Source organism: Engystomops pustulosus, chromosome 10, assembly GCF_040894005.1.
Source record: "Engystomops pustulosus chromosome 10, aEngPut4.maternal, whole genome shotgun sequence".
Lineage (NCBI taxonomy): Eukaryota > Metazoa > Chordata > Amphibia > Anura > Leptodactylidae > Engystomops > Engystomops pustulosus.
The window spans coordinates 41,043,481-41,063,062 of NC_092420.1; the positions used below are offsets into that span (position 1 = coordinate 41,043,481).

The following is a 19,582-nucleotide window of genomic DNA, read 5'->3' on the forward strand; positions in this document are numbered from 1 at the left end:
AAAGGTCTTAACGCCCCTGGCAAACAAAATTGACACCGTGTAGTGTGATTAGAGCTATAAGCTGCCGCCCAAGCCCTCCTCACTCACTGTGCCTATTCTATAATGCTGTGAATGCCACAGGAGCTCGACCCCAGCTTATCTAGAGGTAGTGTCTGTCCTCCAAAGCCCTGCAGAGGCCAGCAGTCCAGGATCATAAATCATACAGCGTCTCACTTGCTTGCACTCACGTGACCTTTTTGAGCAGCTGAGCTTCACAACAAAGTACTTTCTCCTCGGTTGATGTACTGCTTCTTCTTATCTCAGAAGCTGGCACGCTGCCCAGATCACACTCACAGCGCTGCTCCATCTCCAGAAGTTCCGACAGACCTGCTCTCACCAGGTCACGAACTCTGTCAGCTCCCCCCAGCACTTATTCATCGGCCGGCTCATGCAGTCACCACGCACCAGCAGGTACCCGCCAGCATGTCTCTCAGCCTTGTTAGTTGCGAGCTCCAGCACAGCTTCTCACACTGCATACTGGAAGAGGGGGGCGTGGCCGCGGCACGTCAGATCCGCTACACCGCTCTCATGCTTCCCCATAAAGTGATACATAAACCGATGAAAAATTAATTCAATAATATTCCATCACATGTCATTTTTCCTACTTCCATAGAGGTTATATTCCTGTTATTCATCCTTAATTGCAGCTGCCATCATCAATCAGTTTCTTCACATATTCCTCATATACTGATGTAGATGGACTTTTTCACTGTCCATTAATGAACCGTTATATAATTTACCATTGTATTTAACCACAATTTAACTTTAGATATGAAGTACATCGTTTTCTGACCAAAAATAACATAAAAGACAAACAATTTTTTTTTATTCCCAGGCCTGACAATAGACGTCACAGATCTGCAGATCTCAGATTACAAGATACAACAAACACACTTAGACAATGATACATATATGTAGGGCCAAAGGTCAAGATATTAGCTTGTGTTAGTCATGCTCATGTAGAAGAGTAAACCAGGCAAGCAGCATCTCTGTATGATAGACAAGTTACACATTGTTTAATTATACAATCATTTTTATCTCTAATTGTTTTCAATTGATTATTTCTCTTATTCAATCACCATAATCAATATCTCGATCATATTAACACCAGAAGATCTTTACTGCATTGTTGCTTCTTTCCTGTATCTTTTTGAAGAAAAAATAGAAACAATGTTAACAATGTATTCAATACAACAATTATTGAGAGTTAAATGAGTAATTTATAATGACTTCTACATGTTTAGAGATGTAATAAATTCTTAAAGGAAACCTACCATTTCAAATGGTAGGTTTAAGCTGTAAACACCGAGCACCAGCTCAGGGTGAGCTGGTGCCGGTGCTTAGTTTCGTTAGTGTTAAAACCGCGGTATCTCGGTTTTAACACTTTTTAAACTTTATAGCAGAAGCCGCTTCGGCGCTGCGCGCGACCGTGCGCGCAACGCCTGCGGCATTTCCTATGTAGGCGCGCGCACGATCGTGCGCACGCAGCGCCGAAGCAGTTATGCTATAAAGTTTAAAAAGTGTTAAAACCGCGATACCGCGGTTTTAACACTAACGAAACTAAGCAACGGCACCAGCTCACCCTGAGCTGGTGCTCGGTGTTTACAGCTTAAACCTACCATTTGAAATGGTAGGTTTCCTTTAACTAAGACTTTACAAACTAAAACACAATACTGCTATCATATTACCTTATTCGGGCCACAATATAACATCATGTATGACACTACTTGGCCTATATATAAAAATAGAATTATCTGCACAATACACTGATTGTTCAGCATATTGTCACATAAATCCCAGAACTATGTTTTGTTCCGTCTTATCTTAAAACCATCTCCATTAACAAGCCAAAGTCATTACACCAATAGTAGTCAGTAGTATACAGGGGTATATTCTCCGCCAATACCTGACCCAAGTCTAAAAATCTTGCCCTCTAGAATATCATAGAATATCCTCATCAATGTGTCCTTCCTATGATACATAGATTTGGTGTATTCATTCATAAATTCACAATACTGCATTTTGTCTAATTTTCTCTCAATGACTGAGGAGATATCACTTGTTGGGACTTCCTTCTCCTGAATATTTTAGCTTTGTTTACCAAAGCCTTGGATATGTCTGATGGTCTATCCTGAACATGTAGCACTTTCTCTTCTCCGATTACATTGTCTTTACAATTAGAAAGTTCACACTGAACGATTTCTTTACTTACAACAGGTAACGGGAAATTATTAGGTGAAAGAGATTTGATAATAAGGTCTCCTTGCTACATGCAGTTTTCTACGTTCTGAGTAGACTTTGTCCCACTTTCTTCTAGGAGTGTATACTTCTTGTATTATTGTAGGTTTCACTTATATGACTTTCTGTAACCATCTGCCTCTGTTCTGTCTATACTCTGCCTCTGAACCTGTGATTTGTTCTTGCTCTAATACTTTCTAACATTATCTAAAAATTTTGCAGCATCTAATAAAGGTTGATCTGAAGCAATAACAAGTGCAGAAGCATTAAGAAATGTAAATTTCTTAATAAATTCTCTAACTATTAAGTGAGATTTGGAAATTCCAATTGCTTTACATGTCCTCTCAAACAGGGACATGAATGAGAAGGTATATTCCTTTCTACCAATTTTCAGTTCATGTAAAATTTCATATGTGGGCATGCTGTTACTTGTAGTCCACCAGAGTAACTTCTTCAATCTGTCTACGTCATTGTCATGTGACCACTTACTAGACTCAATATCAAGTAAATCTTTTCTGTTCATTTGATAATTAAAATTTCTCCACATGTTCTCAAACATTTCATGATTCCTGCACACATGGATTTTTTCATCATATGTGGGAACCTCTCTGCTCAGATTGAATAAATGCTTCTGCATTTTTAACTTTAAGCTGGATTCTTGCATCTCCATTATCTGTCTTTGAAAAGACCCTTCCATGTTTGTAGACACAGAGTCCCCTCCAGCAGAAATAACATAGACCTGTCCCTGGTTATTCTGCTGAGTTACACCATTATTTACATCATCACATGTATTACTTTCACTATCCATCTACTCACAGATCACATTAGGGGGCATTTACTAAGGGCCCGATTCATGTTTTCCCGACGTGTTACCCGAATATTTCCGATTTGCGCCAATTTTCCCTGAATTGCCCCGGGATTTTGGTGCACGCGATCGGATTTTGCCGCATTGGCGCTGACATGCACGCGACGGAAATCGGGGGCGTGGCGAATGAAAACCCGACGGATTCGGAAGAACCGCCGCATTTAAAAAAAAATGCACTTACCTTCACCAGGTATAGGCTGGTGAATTTCAGGGCATTCCAGCGGGCCTCAGCGGACTTCAGTGCAGCAGCGACATCTGGTGGACGGACCCAAATCCACAGCAGAGAACGCGCCGCTGGATCGCGAATGGGCCGGGTAAGTAAATCTGCCCCATTATCTGTATTAAGAGTAGAACTAGTGCTCCTGACTATGGATCTGTCTAGCACAACCTGATGATAGACTTTTACCATATGCACAATGGGGGTTATTTATCATTAAACTGCGTTTTTTTTTTTTGGTCTATGTGAAATTTTTTTTTTTGCCTAAATTCACAATGGGGTTCTATGTTTTTTTGTGCATGTCTCTATTTCTTTGGCTTAATTTTTTGCGTTTTTTCATTATTTGTCGCTTTTATTTTGTGGTTGCTTTTTTTGTAATGTCGCAAATTTGGATTTTTCTGCGACTTCTTAGTTTAGCAATGAAAAATCTGGAGAAATTAAACACAGGTTTTTCACTTGGCAAAGTATTTAAGGCAACAAGAGGAGTATGCTTGTAGGCTAACTTCCAGGAAGAATCAAGATGGAGAGATGTGAGCAAGAAAGACTAACGTCACTGTTTGGGCAATTTTTGAGGCAAAAGTTTGATTTGCAAAATGAACCTGTAAACTCCACACCAGCATTACCTGAAAATAACAGCCAACAAAGTGTTTTATCCAGCAAACTTCCAATGTTGCCATCAGTAGAACCTCCAAATTCACCATTAAGTGATGAATCCGACCCTGTGCATAATTTTGCTCCTCGAAAGCACAAGCACAAACATTTCACTGTGCATGAGAAAAAAATACTCATTGAAAAAGTAAGTAATTTGTTTGTTTTGTAATCCAAAAAAAAAAAAAAAAACCTGCTTAGTTTCAGCACACTTGGTAATATGTTTGTTTGTGACTATCCTTTTATTTATTTATTTTTTGTCTAAATATTAATTCTGCCAAGGGTAACAATGCATGTCCAAACAATTTGTTTAATTCGGTTTGGATTCGGCTCTAGGCTTATAGTATGTAAATGTATTTTTTGTAAAAAACTTACACACCAATATCATTTTTTTAAAATCTTGTTTATATTTTTAATATTTAATAAACCAAGGTTAAAAAATCATAATTTCACATTGGGCTAAATGTTGGCCTTTACAAATGCCATTTCACTCAAATGTTATAGAAATTGGTCATATTAGTATTTAAGTATGCACTTTCTAATTTTTTTTTTTCCTCTAAAAAGGTTTATCAAAATTATGACATATTGTTTGGGAAAAAAGCAGATCGGAAACCTGTGTCAGTTAAATCTCGAATTTGGAACAATATAGCTACTTCAGTTAACGCTTTGGGTATTGAAAAAAGAAGCATTTGCCAGCTTAAAAAAAATGGCACGACTGTCGCAGGCAGTGTAAAATGAAACTGTCCCAAACAAGTGCAACTGAAGAAACATCTCATGCTGGATCCTCCATGCAATCTACTATAGCTGATTTGGAAAAATTAGTTTCGCAGACAATCCCCAAGGACCAAATATTTGGCGTTGGAGACATGGATTCACTCGCCTGTAATGATGAGCAAGGTAATGTTTTACACATTTTAAAAACATGATACCCTTTTCTATGTTTTGGCCAATTTAAAAAAAAAAAAAATGTGTTTGTAATGAATTACACACACCACATTTTTACAATTGTACTCATTTTTCAAAATATGTCACCTAAAGTGTTGCGCATTGAATTCTAACATTTATTTTAGTGACTTTAAAAAACAGGTGGACGTACTCTTTTAACCGATTTAAATTTTTAAAAATCTATGCACTAAGTGTACTCATAATGCAAGATATGTCATTTGTTGTTTAATTCCAAATGTTTATATTTAAGTTGCCAGACACATTTTAAATTTACCAATATTATATTTCTAGATGTAAATGTGGCCACACACAATTTGCAAGACGAAAATGGGAACAATCCAACCATCCAAAACAATCCAGATGTCGAATCAAGTATGGACATCCATGACGTAAATCAAACTTGTGAGGAAGAACATGAAGAACTTGGACTGACACGTGGTCAAGAGCAGTATATGCATCAATCACTGGATGAAAATAAGCAATTTCATAACAATATGATTACTGCCCTAGGTGAAATTGCACAGAACATTAACCAAATGTCCACAATGTTCTCGCAAGGAATCTATGGACTCAGATCTGATGTTCAAAATCTGAATCATTATCTTCTCAGTTGGATGTCAACCAAACATGCTTCGCACACACCTCCTTATATTTATTCAAGCCCACTTAGTATTGCAAGTGCACAATTCTCACCTCAGCCATCGACTAGCCATGGCTCACCGTATCCTTTTTCAAGTGTCCATTCAAACATACTTGCTTCACAAAACACTGCTTCTAGTCAAACTGAAGTAACATTTTCGCCACCCCTCTCACCTATTGTACCAGGATCACCACAAATTCCTTCAGCCTCTTCCAATGTAGCCGACAATGTGCCAACTATTTCACCTCCAAAAAAAAAAAAAATTATACCCATTACTCGCACTCTTCGATCTGGCCGTAAAATGCAAATGGCCATTGTGCCAAAAGTTAATTTAATTAAAACACGTGAATGTAATTCCAAAAAATAAATGTATTCAATATGTAATTGTATGAAACACCTTATCATACTCTGGCTGCTTATAATACACTGGCTGCTATCATACTCTGGCTGCTAGTTAGAATTTGTACGGCTCAGTTCACATGTCACTTCATTATCTCATTTCTAACATTATGTGCATAAAATACATTACAATTAAATAAGTAATCTTTAACGGCGTTTTAACATATAACTTTCGAATGGCAGTCACCTCATTGGTATTTTGATGTCATCTGTTATGTTGCCTTTAGCCTGCAGCCATTATCGTTAGTCATAGTAGATGAATGGTATGTAGAACTTAGCTGTCATTAATTGTGTGATCTTTGTTATTTTGTGGCCACAGAAATTTATTACATTGGTTACATTACTTAATTGTCAGTGCTGTAAAATTTGTATTTAGACCTTTCTTTATTTTGAATTAGTGTAATTTAAATATATCTCTTGCAAAATAATGTGTGATTAAATTATCTTAATAATTTGACTTTTTAATGTGTTTCATGCTAGTCAATATTTTTTTGTCACAGACATTTCTGCCTTGAATTGAATTTCACACTTATGTGGGCGAATTTTGTGTTGTATGGTGTGACTGCCAACTGTCATTGAAGCGAACATTTCCTTATAGGCCATCTTCCATCATGGATGAAGGACTGTGTGCATATGAGCCGGAGGGGCTCAAGATAACATACGTGTTGATGAATGCTGTCGTCAACACGTCGTTAACAGGCTCATTTGCAGACAGACTTACATCATGTTGGGAGATGTCCTTTAATCAGGGCAGAAAATTTTGATGCTGGAACATGCAATGTTGGCACATTGTATGGCACATTGTAGATGTATGCATAAGCCTGTGTTGCCCATGGTAAGCAATCAGAGCAAGATATGTTTTCTAATATTATCTTTGCATGTTATAGTGATTGCATCAAGTAATTAATTTTGATGTATGCATCCAGAAAATGTTTTCTGAAATGAACACCTCTAAGAAAGTTTTTTTTTAATTTCGATTTTTAATTACATTTCAGCATTGTTAATTTGTCATCATTAACAATTTTTTGAAAAATAAAATATATAACGCATAACAGAACAGCTATTTGTCATTTTGTTTGTGTTTTGTTGCCCTTTTTTTTTAAAAAAATGGTAAATTCACATGCCAAATTTCTAAGATTACATTAATGTAATAAAAAAATATCATTTGAACAGCTAACACATCAAAATTATGCAAAAAAACTATCACATATGTGCTTGCGTAGTTGCTGTCCATCCAAGGACTGGTTAGATGTTTCATCACCCTGAGAAGCTACTTCTTCACGAAGATCAGGTGCTACGTCCACTGTCAGATGATGTTTCATTGCAATGTTATTTAGAATTGCACAAACCATTATAATTTTGCACACAAATTCACATTTGTACAGAAATGCTCCTCCTGTATGGTCTAAGCAACGAAATCGGCTTTTGATAATTCCAAATAATCGTTCTATTTGCGATCTTGTTTTTCTGTGCGCAATATTATATTTTTCCTCCGGCCTTGTTTGTGGATGCATGAATGGGGTCATTAGCCATTTCTTAAGGCTGTACCCATTATCACCTTTAAAATATAATTTTTGTAACAAAATTAGGTGTGTCATCATGTTTTGCAAATCGTAAACAATATTTTACAAATTTCATTAATACAAATCAACAGAGTATTTTCCTTAAAAACTGTAAAAAAATCAAATGGATGTTGCAATTCTGAGTTAAATCACAGTAAGTCTATATAAACATCCACAGTTTTATGCAAATTATCGAAATATTTAATTTTCGTTTAAAATGGAGATAACAAAAGATCAAATAGTAAAAAAAAAAGACTGATATTTAAAAAAAAAAAAAAAAATGTACAAACAAAGGGATACATCAAACTCTCTTTGCCTGTGAAGCGAATGTACTTGTATGCTATGCTATATGTGACCTGTGACCTGTGTCATTTTATGGGTTATGAAATCTTTTCAGGTTTACTATATTATTTTTAATTTAAATTAATTTTTGTAGGAATTTCCTAGGGCAATACAATTTGTACACACACACCAAAATTTTTAAGTTTCTAAAAAAAAAAAAACCTACCTAAAAGTATACATCCATCAAAATCTCCTTTTTGGAAACGGTGAGCCAGCTGGCTCTGTTCAAGTATATAGGCATCGTGAGTACATCCTGGAAATTTGGCAACAACATCAATAATATTTTGCCTTGGCCCGCAGGTCACTTGAACATTAATCGAATGGAACATTTTACGATTCCTATATATTTTTTCATCAAGCGAGGGTGGTATTAAGGCAATATGAGTGCAATCAATAAGCCCGATTACATTAGGCATTCCTCCGTAGGCATAAAAAGCATCCTTGTGTTTCTTCTGCTCTTCCGTTGAAAATGGAAAAATTAGGTGTTGATGCATTACAGAAAGAAGAGCATCCACTACTTGTTTCAGTATCCGACAAAAGGTCGGCTGTGTGAAGCCAAATCTGGCTGCTATACAATATTGGAAACTGCCTGTTGCTAGATAATGTAAAACAGAAATTAGTTTGAGCATTCCCGGGATAGGCCACCGGGGCATATCACAGACCAAATGCATATTCGCCGAACTATACGATACTCCTTTTGAGTGTTAACTATCACATGCATTTATTCATTTGTGAAAATATTATCTAAGCAATACTTTTAACTACACACTAAGTGGCTGATGGCACACAGATTATTTTATGACCATTTTTAAGCATGTGTTGTCAGTCGATTTTAAAGGCATGCTTTTTTGACTGCTTTTAGTCAATTGATTGAAAAAAATTTTCGAAAACGGTCACACAAAAATAAAGGAATTACACGTTACCTGTTACACTGCGGTGGGGTACAGTGTAATTGTAATTGCAAAGCTGTCCGATTTATTCATGAGTGGGCGGGGTTGGGGCGTGGCTATGGCCGTTGACTGACCCATGGCACGCGACTGGCGCTGTCACTTGCAGCCTATGTATCGAGCGGGGCAGTCCGGGCAAGAGGCAGACAATTACACTGTACCCCGCCGCAGTGTTTGAGAGCGTTAACTGAGGTTTCCGGTAACGCTATCACTTGAACACTGCGGTGTTTGATCGAGCACTAGGAGCTGCTTACTTTAGTAAGCAGCTCGTAGTGAAAAAAAATGTGTGGGACAGGTCCTCTTTAACAACATTGTTGTTTATTTGACCCAGAACCACATTTCAATAGCATCTCACAATGTACAATTTTTTATTCAAACCTGAATGTGTCAAGCAAATGGCTATTTTAATAAGCTAAATGCAAAGTCACTCTGTTATTCTCATTCCACTAACTTTGACCTTTCGAAAGATCCATCCATATGATTGCAATTTATGGTGTATGTCTTCTTAACTATAATGTCAGTCCAATTAGCTGCTGAGTGTATAGCTCAGAGGCTAAAATTCTTGCTTGTGGTGCTAATGTTCATAGGTTCAAATCCAGTATGTTTGGATTTTTTAAAATGCCAATAAGTCGGTTTATATATTTTTTTATATGTTATTCTGATGTAATTAAAATTGTGTAGTACATATTCAAAAAGACACAACACTGGCCAAGCATAATAAAACATTTTTTGGCGTGTTTGTGTGTGTGGGGGGGGGGGGGGGGGGCATGATGTTGTAGAGTTGATTTTGTCTGGAGTTGTGCATGCATTCTTCGTTTATTTAGGATAATTTTATTTGTGTCAAAGTGTTTATTTTATGTTTTTAACCACAAAAAGTGAATATCTGCCCAAAATTAAAAAACCATGCAAGATGTGCCTTTTTTTTTTTTTTTAAATGCTTTTACATTTTTTTTGTCCTTGTGTGTATTTATAAACTTATTTAAGAAATTTGTATATGGGCGTTTTAAAAACCAACATTCGTCTTTGTCCTGTGTTGCCTTTGTAAAGTTTTAGAATGACTTACCACTTCAGCTGTTTTGCCTTAGTTTGCTTAAATTCGCACGATTGGACACATATTGCGCTTAAGTAGACTTCCTCAAAACTAATTAAAAGGTGCATCTGCAAATTCACACAACCAGCCAATCAGAACTAGATAAACAAAAGAACCAGAACAAACCAGACACTGAGACGACGAAATATCAGCGACGACACTCAAAGCAAACAGACTGACAACAGTAAAATGGTAAGATACACTTCCGAAACGTAAAAAAGGCATCTAGGCATATTAATTTGAGCCAAACGCTAAAAAAAAAAACATTATGACTTTTTTCATGATGCCAAAAAAAATACACACTTAAAAAAAAAATTACCACAATATGTAATTCACACAGGCAAAAAGCAGAAACAAGAGCAACATAAGAACCACAAATTCGAACATCAAAATAATCGAAAAAATGAAACAAAGGCAAGGTAAGTAAATTGTCCAAATCCGCAATAAGGTAACTAAAACACAGGGTGTAACCTAGTGGCGAATGTAATGTTCCAAACTCAAGTTATGTTTTGCTTAATAAGGACTACAATTCGTGAAAGATGAATTTACACTAGCGCCACTTACCTCGCTACCTTCGCTAGGTTAACAAATTTTTTCATCAACGTTTAACCGTGGTTTGTAAGAGCTTTAGGTGAGTTGAAACCTATCAATGGCCAAACCAATTGTCCAAAATGTATTTGATCGTCATTCGGGTTATTTTGCGTTGTCGTGCAATGTTCCGTTATCCATGCGTTATTAGTATGCCACAAATGCTGGTGAATTATATACTTTTCAGCTGTGTTGGAACATTATGAATTCAACCAAATTAAAAAAATTAAAAAAAAGGCCAAAAAATAGCACGAGAAGTAAATTGACTTTAAAATATATAAGTTCTTCGGCCATGATTCTGTTCAACCGCCATTCATTCACATTTGCATAGTGTGAATATAACCATAATGGCCATCTGAAAAACAATACTTTACAAGCCACATCTGGCCATGGCAGGTCACGTTTGATGCCTTTTTTTACAAAAACACTTTTAACTAGTGCCAATGAGCAATGTGCGCATTTAGCATCATTTGAAGCCCTTTAACACAGGACAATTTTCAAAACAATTTTTTTTTTTTGGTCACGTAATACAATTTGTTCACTATCCTGTGCAAAATGCCTTCCTTTATTTTTGTAAAAAGCATCGAATGTTTAAACTGCCTAACTTGCATTTATCGAAACATTTTTTTTGTTATTTACAATGTGATTCAAAATAGAAAACCAAGCCAATCGAAAACGGTCAAAGGCCTTCACACGCACAGAAATCAAAGAGATGGTTCGATTTGTGGATGCTCATGGCTATGAGCTAGCATGTAAAAGAAACATACATAAGACAAAACAAGAAGTAATGGCAGCCCTTAGCAAACACATGTTTGAAAAATTTGGAAAATTATATTCTCCAAGACAACTGCAGAAGAGGTACTCTGATCTTAAAGTTCGTGAAAGAGAAACCCTGGCAGCCATCAGAAGAGAAGTAGCTGAAGGTAATTTTGCCAAATTGGTCAAATGCAAATAATTAAGTTAATCGACAAATCAAACATTTGAAGGATGTTTATTATAAATACATGATGTGACTCATTCACTGTAAGTGATTACTGAGTAATAAAATATCTTAATTCCTTATTTTCTGCTCTGAGAGCTCTGAGATTCTGATGTATGTAACAGAGAGAGATAGAGAGATCACAGTAACATTCTTGTGCTTTAACATTCAAGTGACAAGGATGACTTAATCTTAGTTCCTGTTACATCTGCACCAGCTACCCCATGTATGTATCTGATCACATTAAATCTCAGCATGTCTCATTTGAGAATCAAATGTCCACTTACTATGCATTAATTTCATGTGCTTAGATATATGCATGTTAGACATTTTGTTATTGTTCTGAGGCTAATGGTCCTTGCATAGTTTCGGAATGTAACATGCTCGTAATTATTAATTTTTATTCAGATTTTGTCCAAATAATATTTTCCACACACAGAAAACCAGCAGCAAGCAGTCCAGACAAATCCAGAAGATCAACAGAACACGAATCACACAACAGAAAACATGATGGTAATTATTTGACAAAGAGGACAATGCAGACATTAATGCAAGGAATTACCAGGCTTGTAATGGTCACTTATCTTTCCATATTTGTAGATAAATGAAGAGGACCCAAGCCACATATTTACCTTACATTTAACTCCAATACTTGATGAAAACAATGAACCAATAGAGGAGACGACAAACAATAATATCAATCAAGTCGACAGTATCGAAAAAAACACTGAAGTGATGGAGCGCATTGAGGGCAAAATTGATTTACCGTATATACCGGCGTATAAGACGACTTTTGAAGACAGAAAAATCTTCTGTCTTCTCTGGGGTCGTCTTATACGCCGGTAATCGTCTTATACGGCGGCATGGAGAGGGCTCACGGGCTGAGCCCTCTCCATAGCCGGTAAGTCTTTGCTGCATATTGCAGCAAAGGCTTACCGGTAACACCCGCGATCGGTGCTAGCACCGATCGCGGGTGTTTGACAGCGATGGCTGCCGGCAGCCTCAAAAAGACATCGGGGGGAAAATACTCACCCTCCGTTGGCCCCCATGTCCGCGCTGTGCTGTCTTCAGTGCCGTCTTCTTTCTTCTGCTGGGCGCGTCATACTAGGCGCCTGCTGGGGAAGATCAATGGCGGCGCCCAGCAGAAGAAAGAAGATGGCGCGGACATCGGGGAAGCAGCGCCGCACATCGGGGCCACCGGAGGGTGAGTATATAAGTTTATTTTTTTTTTTTTTAATGCTGGGCAGTGCTGTATACTACTGGGGGCTGTGCTGTATACTACTGGGGGCTGTGCTGTATACTACTGGGGGCAGTGCTGTATACTACTGGGGGCTGTGCTGTATACTACTGGGGGCAGTGCTGTATACTACTGGGGGCAGTGCTGTATACTACTGGGGGCTGTGCTGTATACTACTGGGGGCTGTGCTGTATACTACTGGGGGCTGTGCTGTATACTACTGGGGGGCTGTGCTGTATACTACTGGGGGCTGTGCTGTAATGGTAATGTTGTTGTTGTATGCCTTATGTTTTTGAGCGACAGTTTTCCTGCTATATACCTGCATGTCATAAGAATTTACATTAAAAAAAGGACCATGTTAAATTCAAATCTGTTTTTTTTTACATTTTTACCGGTGTTTTGTATGCGTTGGAAAAGGGGTAGTCTTATACGGCGAATATATCTTAAACTCTATATTTTAAACAGGAAAGTAGGGGGGTCGTCTTATACACCAGGTCGTCTTATACGCCGGAATATACGGTATTATTTCATGAGGTGAAAGCAGTTCGTAAAGAAATCCAAGCTTTAAAAAAAAAAAAAAAAAAAAAAAAACTAGGGTCGAAGTACCCAATTTTGACACAAGTGTATCTGTGTGCAGGATGTTATAGACTATGTACTGTATTTGCCATTTTTATAAAAGTGTAATTTTGATTTTTGTAATTTCTTAAAAAAGTCAGATAAACTTTGCCAGCCTCCCGGCCAGTGATTATCCGCTTCCATTATCTACTATTTTCGACGCTCTCCTGACACATCATCTCTAGAGATGAGCGAGCACTAAAATGCTCGGGTACTCGCTATTCGAGACGAACTTTTCCCGATGCTCGAGTGCTCGTTTCGAGTAACGAGCCCCATTGAAGTCAATGGGAGACTCGAGCATTTTTCAAGGGGACCAAGGCTCTGCACAGGGAAGCTTAGCCAAACACCTGGGAACCTCAGAAAAAGATGGAAACACCACGGAAATGGACAGGAAACAGCAGGGGCAGCATGCATGGATGCCTCTGAGGCTGCTTAAATGCACCATTATGCCAAAATTATGGGCAACAGCATGGCCATGACAGAGTGACAGAATGAAGCTAGATAGCATCTAAAACATCCAATAATTGACCCTGACACTATAGGGGACGGCATGCAGAGGCAGCGGCAGCAGCGGAAGACTAGAGAGTGGCATGGCGACATACCCTAAATGGACTCAGGCTTCAAACCAATGGGTAGCAGAGAGGAACCAAAGGAGGTGAGCAAGAAGCGCTCAAATAATATCGGTACATGATAAAAGTTTGCCAGTATATTTTGTGGATTACACAGCAGGGTGGCGACAAAGTTAACATGGAAGCCATGAAAACAATCCAAAATTCTGCCTGACACAGCTCGTTTGATAAGGGGACGATGTATGGAGGCAGTGAACTAGTAGTAGATTAAAGGTGCTGCAGTTAAAACTATGTTAGTTATTTCTTGGCATGGAGCTGGCGCTCCGCTGCCAGGCGAGCTTTCGCCAATCCAAGCCCCTGTCTCTAGGCTACTCCCCAAACAGCACTTCTAAGAACCTTTCGGATAAGATCAAGTGTAGTAGCGTTCTTATAAGTTTGGGATATGGCGGGTGAGGGGAATGTAAACATCTGCGCAAGAAGCGCTGAAATAATATCCGTAAATGAAAAAAGTTTTCCAGTATATTTTGTGGCTTACACAGCAGGGTGGCGACAAAGTTAACAAGTTTGATGTGGAATGCCCTGCAATAGCTCTTGGGCGGTGTGCCTTTTATCACCTAGGCTCAGCAGTTTGAGCACCGCCTGCTGTCGCTTAGCGACGGCACTGCTGCTGTGCCTAGAGCTACCGACTGATGGCGCCATGCCCACGGATGGTAATTCGGAGGAGGAGGAGGTGGAGGAGGGGTGGGAGGATTTGGAGGTATAGTAGGCCTTTGAGACCTGGACCGAGGTAGGCCCCGCAATCCTCTGCGTCGGCAGTATATGACCAGCCCCAGGGTCAGACTCGGTCCCAGCCTGCACCAAGTTAAGTGTAGTAGCGTTCTTATAAGTTTGGGATATGGCGGATGAGGGGGATGTAAACAGATGCGCAAGAAGCGCTGAAATAATATCCGTAAATGGTAAAAGTTTGCCAGTATATTTTGTGGATAACACAGCAGGGTGGCGACAAAGTTCATAGTATATCATAGTATATAAGGCTGGAAGGAGACGCAAGTCCATCAAGTCCAACCTTCAAGAATTAAATAAATGTTTTATCCCCATAACCCGTGATATTTTTTCTCTCCAGAAAGTCATCCAGGCCTCTCTTGAACATGTACATAGAGTCGGCCATAACAACCTCCTGCGGCAGAGAGTTCCATAGTCTCACAGCTCTTACAGAAAAGAACCTTTGTCTATGGTGATGGTAGAATCGCCTCTCCTCTAGGCGTAGAGGATGCCCCCTTGTCCTGGTCACAGGCCTAGGTATAAAAAGATCTTTGGAGAGATCCTTGTACTGTCCGTTCAGGTATTTGTACATTGTAATGAGGTCTCCCCTCAGTCGTCTTTTTTCTAAACTGAATAATCCCAAATTTTGTAATCTGTCATTGTATTCTAGTCCCCCCATTCCCCTAATAATCCTGGTTGCTCTCCTCTGCACCCGTTCCAGCTCTACTATATCCTTTTTATACACTGGTGCCCAAAACTGTACACAATATTCCATGTGTGGTCTGACCAGGGATTTGTATAAGGGCAGAACTATGTCTTTATCATGAGAATCTATTCCTCTCTTGATACATCCCATTATTCTATTCGCTTTAGCAGCAGCCGCCTGGCTCTGGTCACTAAAATTAAGTTTACCATCCACCAATACGCCCAAGTCCTTTTCAGCTTCAGTTTTACTAAGTAATTGACCGTTTAGAACATAATTATACTTTTTGTTTCCATGGCCCAAGTGCATAACTTTACATTTATCTACATTAAACCTCATCAACCATTTCTCTGCCCATCCCTCAAGCTTCCACAAATCCCTCTGTAATGCTAAACTATCGACCTCAGTATTTATTACTTTACACAGCTTAGTATCATCTGCAAATATTGAAACTTGACTGTGTAAACCCACTACAAGGTCATTAATAAAAATATTAAAAAGAAGTGGCCCCAATACTGACCCCTGTGGCACTCCACTGGTAACATCAACCCAATCTGAGAATGTGCCATTAATGACCACCCTCTGTTTTCTATCACTAAGCCAATTACTTACCCAGATACACAGATTTTCTCCTATTCCCAGCAGTCTCATTTTATATACCAACCTTTTATGTGGCACGGTGTCAAATGCCTTTGAAAAGTCCAGATATACAACATCCACAGCGTCCCCCAGATCCAGTCTTGAACTTACCTCCTCGTAGAAACCAATCAGATTAGTCTGACAGGACCGATCTCTCATAAACCCATGCTGACGCTGGGTTATAAGGTTGTGCACAGTGAGATACTCCAGGATAGCATCTCTAATAAACCCCTCAAATATTTTCCCCACCACAGCAGTTAGACTTACGGGTCTGTAGTTTCCAGGATCGCTATTTGATCCTTTTTTGTATATTGGTACCACATTTGCTATGCGCCATTCCTGTGGAACATAACCAGTCCTCAGTGAATCTTCAAATATTAAAAATAACGGTCTGTCTATCACCGTACATAATTCATGCAGAACCCGGGGGTGTATGCCATCTGGCCCAGGTGATTTATCTATCTTAGTGGTTGCGAGGCGGCGCCGTACCTCTTCCTGGGTTAAACTGTTGACATTATAAAAAGAATTTACATTATTCCTCATTGTGTCTTCCACCAGGGGATTTTCCTGGGTAAAGACAGTTGAGAAGGCGACATTCAGTAGATTGGCCCTTTCCTCATCTCCTTCCACCATGACCCCCATGTTATTTCTAAAAGGAAACACACTCTCTGTTTTTAGTTTCTTATCATTTATATACTTGAAAAATAATTTGGGATTATTTTTGCTCTCCCTGGCAATATTTCTTTCAGTCTCTATTTTTGCGGCCTTTATCTGTTTTTTACAGGATCTATTTTTCTCTCTATAATCCTGTAATGCCTCATCGCTACCTTCACGTTTTAGCACCTTAAACGCTTTATCTTTCTCGCTTATTGCTTTCCTTACAAGACTAGTTAGCCACATAGGCTTTTTCTTGTTCCTTTTATGCTTTTTCCCATAAGGTATGTGTTTCTCACAGGACTTTTTCAGAATATATGAGAAAAAGTCCCATTTTTGGGGGGGGGCTTTTGTCTTTGAGAGCATTATCCCAGTCTATGCCTTTTAGGTCTTCCCTTAGTTGATGAAAATTTGCCCTCCTGAAGTTTAGAGTGTTGGTTGCCCCTTCACTAACGTGCTTAGTAAAGTGTAATACAAAATCAATGATATTATGATCACTATTCCCCAGGTTCCCCCCAACCTGTAGTTTTGATACCCTATCAGGTAATTGTCTTTTGTTGTTGACAAGAACCTGCTACCTTTGAAGGACCTGCATGTTTCTGCCCCCCAGTCGATATCTGGGTAATTGAAGTCCCCCATGATAAGTACTTCACCTTGCATTGAAGCCGCATACATTTCACTTATCAGCATTTCCTCTGCTGCCTCCATTATATTTGGAGCCTTACAACAAACCCCTAGTAATATTTTATTATTTTTTTTCCCTCCCCTTATCTCCACCCATAGGGACTCCACATTTGCGTTACTGATGTCATCTCGCAGGACGGGCTTGAGGCAAGAATTCACATATAAACAAACCCCTCCCCCTTTTTTATTTATACGATCCTTTCTAAAAAGACTATAACCATCTATAGTAACAGCCCAGTCATAGCTACTGTCCAGCCATGTCTCGCTGATACCCACTATATCTTATTTCCGTTCCAACATCAAGAGTTCCAGTTCCTCCATTTTTTTTGTGAGGCTTCTGGCATTTGTGTACATACACTTTATATGGTTTTCCCTGTCCGTATTCCTTTTGTCCTTATTCCCCAATCTCATTCCAGCCCCCCTTCCTCCCCCATGGACTATGGCTCTTCCCAGCTCTCTATGTACACCGTCTATTTGCCCTGCACAAGTGTAGTTGCCCTCCCCCCAGGTCTCTAGTTTAAACACTCCTCCAGCCTTTTACCATTTTTTCCCCTAAAACAGCGGCCCCCTCCCCATTGAGGTGCAGCCCATCCCTACTGTAGAGCCTGTAGCCCACAGAAAAGTCAGCCCAGTTCTCCATGAACCCAAACCCCTCCTTTCTACACCAACCTTTGAGCCACTTATTTACCTCCTTGATCTCCCGCTAACAAGTTAACAAGTTTGTTGTGGAAGCCATGAAAACAACCCAAAATTCTGCCTGACACAGCACGTTTGATAAGGCGGGCATGTATGGAGGCAGTGAACTAGTAGTAGATTAAAGGTGCTGCAGTTAAAACTATGTTAGTTGGTTCTTGGCATGGAGCTGCCGCTCCGCTGCCAGGCGAGCTTTTGCCAATCCAAGCCCCTGTCTCTAGGCTACTCCCCAAACAGCACTTCTAAGAACCTTTTGTATAAGATCAAGTGTAGTAGCGTTCTTATAAGTTTGGGATATGGCGGGTGAGGGGAATGTAAACAGATGCGCAAGAAGCGCTGAAATAATATCCGTAAATGGTAAAAGTTTACCAGTGTATTTTGTGGATAACACAGCAGGGTGGCGACAAAGTTAACAACTTTGATGTGGAATCCATGAAAACAACCCAAATTTCGGCCTGACAAACCTCGTTTGATAAAGGGACGATGTATGGAGGCAGCTATATGGACGACTTTTGGAGGTAGCAATGGAGACAATTCAATTTGGATAGTGCCTGTATGTGGCAGTCTAAAACATTTTTCAAACCAGAGGAGCAGGTAGGTGGCCCTCCAGAAAAATGGAATAGATTGAGTGCCTGTATGTGGCAGTCCAAAAAAGTTTTTAAACCAGAGGAGCAGGTAGGTGGCCCTCCAGAAAAATTGAATAGATTGAGTGCCTGTATGTGGCAGTCCAAAAAAGTTTTTAAACCAGAGGAGCAGGTAGGTGGCCCTCCAGAAAAATGGAATAGATTGAGTGCCTGTATGTGGCAGTCCAAAAAAGTTTTTAAACCAGAGGAGCAGGTAGGTGGCCCTCCAGAAAAATGGAATAGATTGAGTGCCTGTATGTGGCAGTCCAAAAAAGTTTTTAAACCAGAGGAGCAGGTAGGTGGCCCTCCAGAAAAATTGAATAGATTGAGTGCCTGTATGTGGCAGTCCAAAAAAGTTTTCAAACCAGAGGAGCAGGTAGGTGGAGCTCCAGAAAAATTGAATAGATTGAGTGCCTGTATGTGGCACTCCCAAAAATTGTTTAAAACAGAGGACCGGGTCGGTGGCCCTCCAGAAAAATTAAATGCATAAAGTACTATAGGTAGAGCCAGTGGGCCCTGTCAAAAAATAGCCAGTTTCCTCTGCTTTACTGTACAAAGAGCAGGAGAAGGAGGAAAATGAGGAGGAGGAGGAGGAGGAGTGGATAAATTATTCAGGTTGAGCTTCCTTCACCTGCTGGAGATTGGAAATTAGGAGAAATCCATGCTTTATTCATCTTGATAAGCGTCAGCCTGTCAGCGCTGTCAGTCGACAGGCGTGTACGCTTATCGGTGATGATGCCACCAGCTGCACTGAAAACCCGCTCGGACAAGACGCTAGCGGCAGGGCAGGCAAGAACCTCCAAGGCGTACAGCGCCAGTTTGTGCCACATGTCCAGCTTTGAAACCCAGTAGTTGTAGGGAGCTGTGTGATCATTTAGGACGATGGTATGGTCAGCTACGTACT

The 19,582-nt window shown here is 39.5% G+C and overlaps 1 long non-coding RNA gene across 1 annotated transcript; it reads left to right on the forward strand.

The window, feature by feature from the left end:
• Positions 1–228: 228 nt before the first annotated feature.
• LOC140104526 (uncharacterized) lies at positions 229–7,026 on the forward strand. Its single transcript, XR_011850350.1, has 3 exons — positions 229–450; positions 4,572–4,904; positions 5,244–7,026. It is a non-coding gene; the product is annotated as an uncharacterized lncRNA (long non-coding RNA).
• Positions 7,027–19,582: the final 12,556 nt, after the last annotated feature.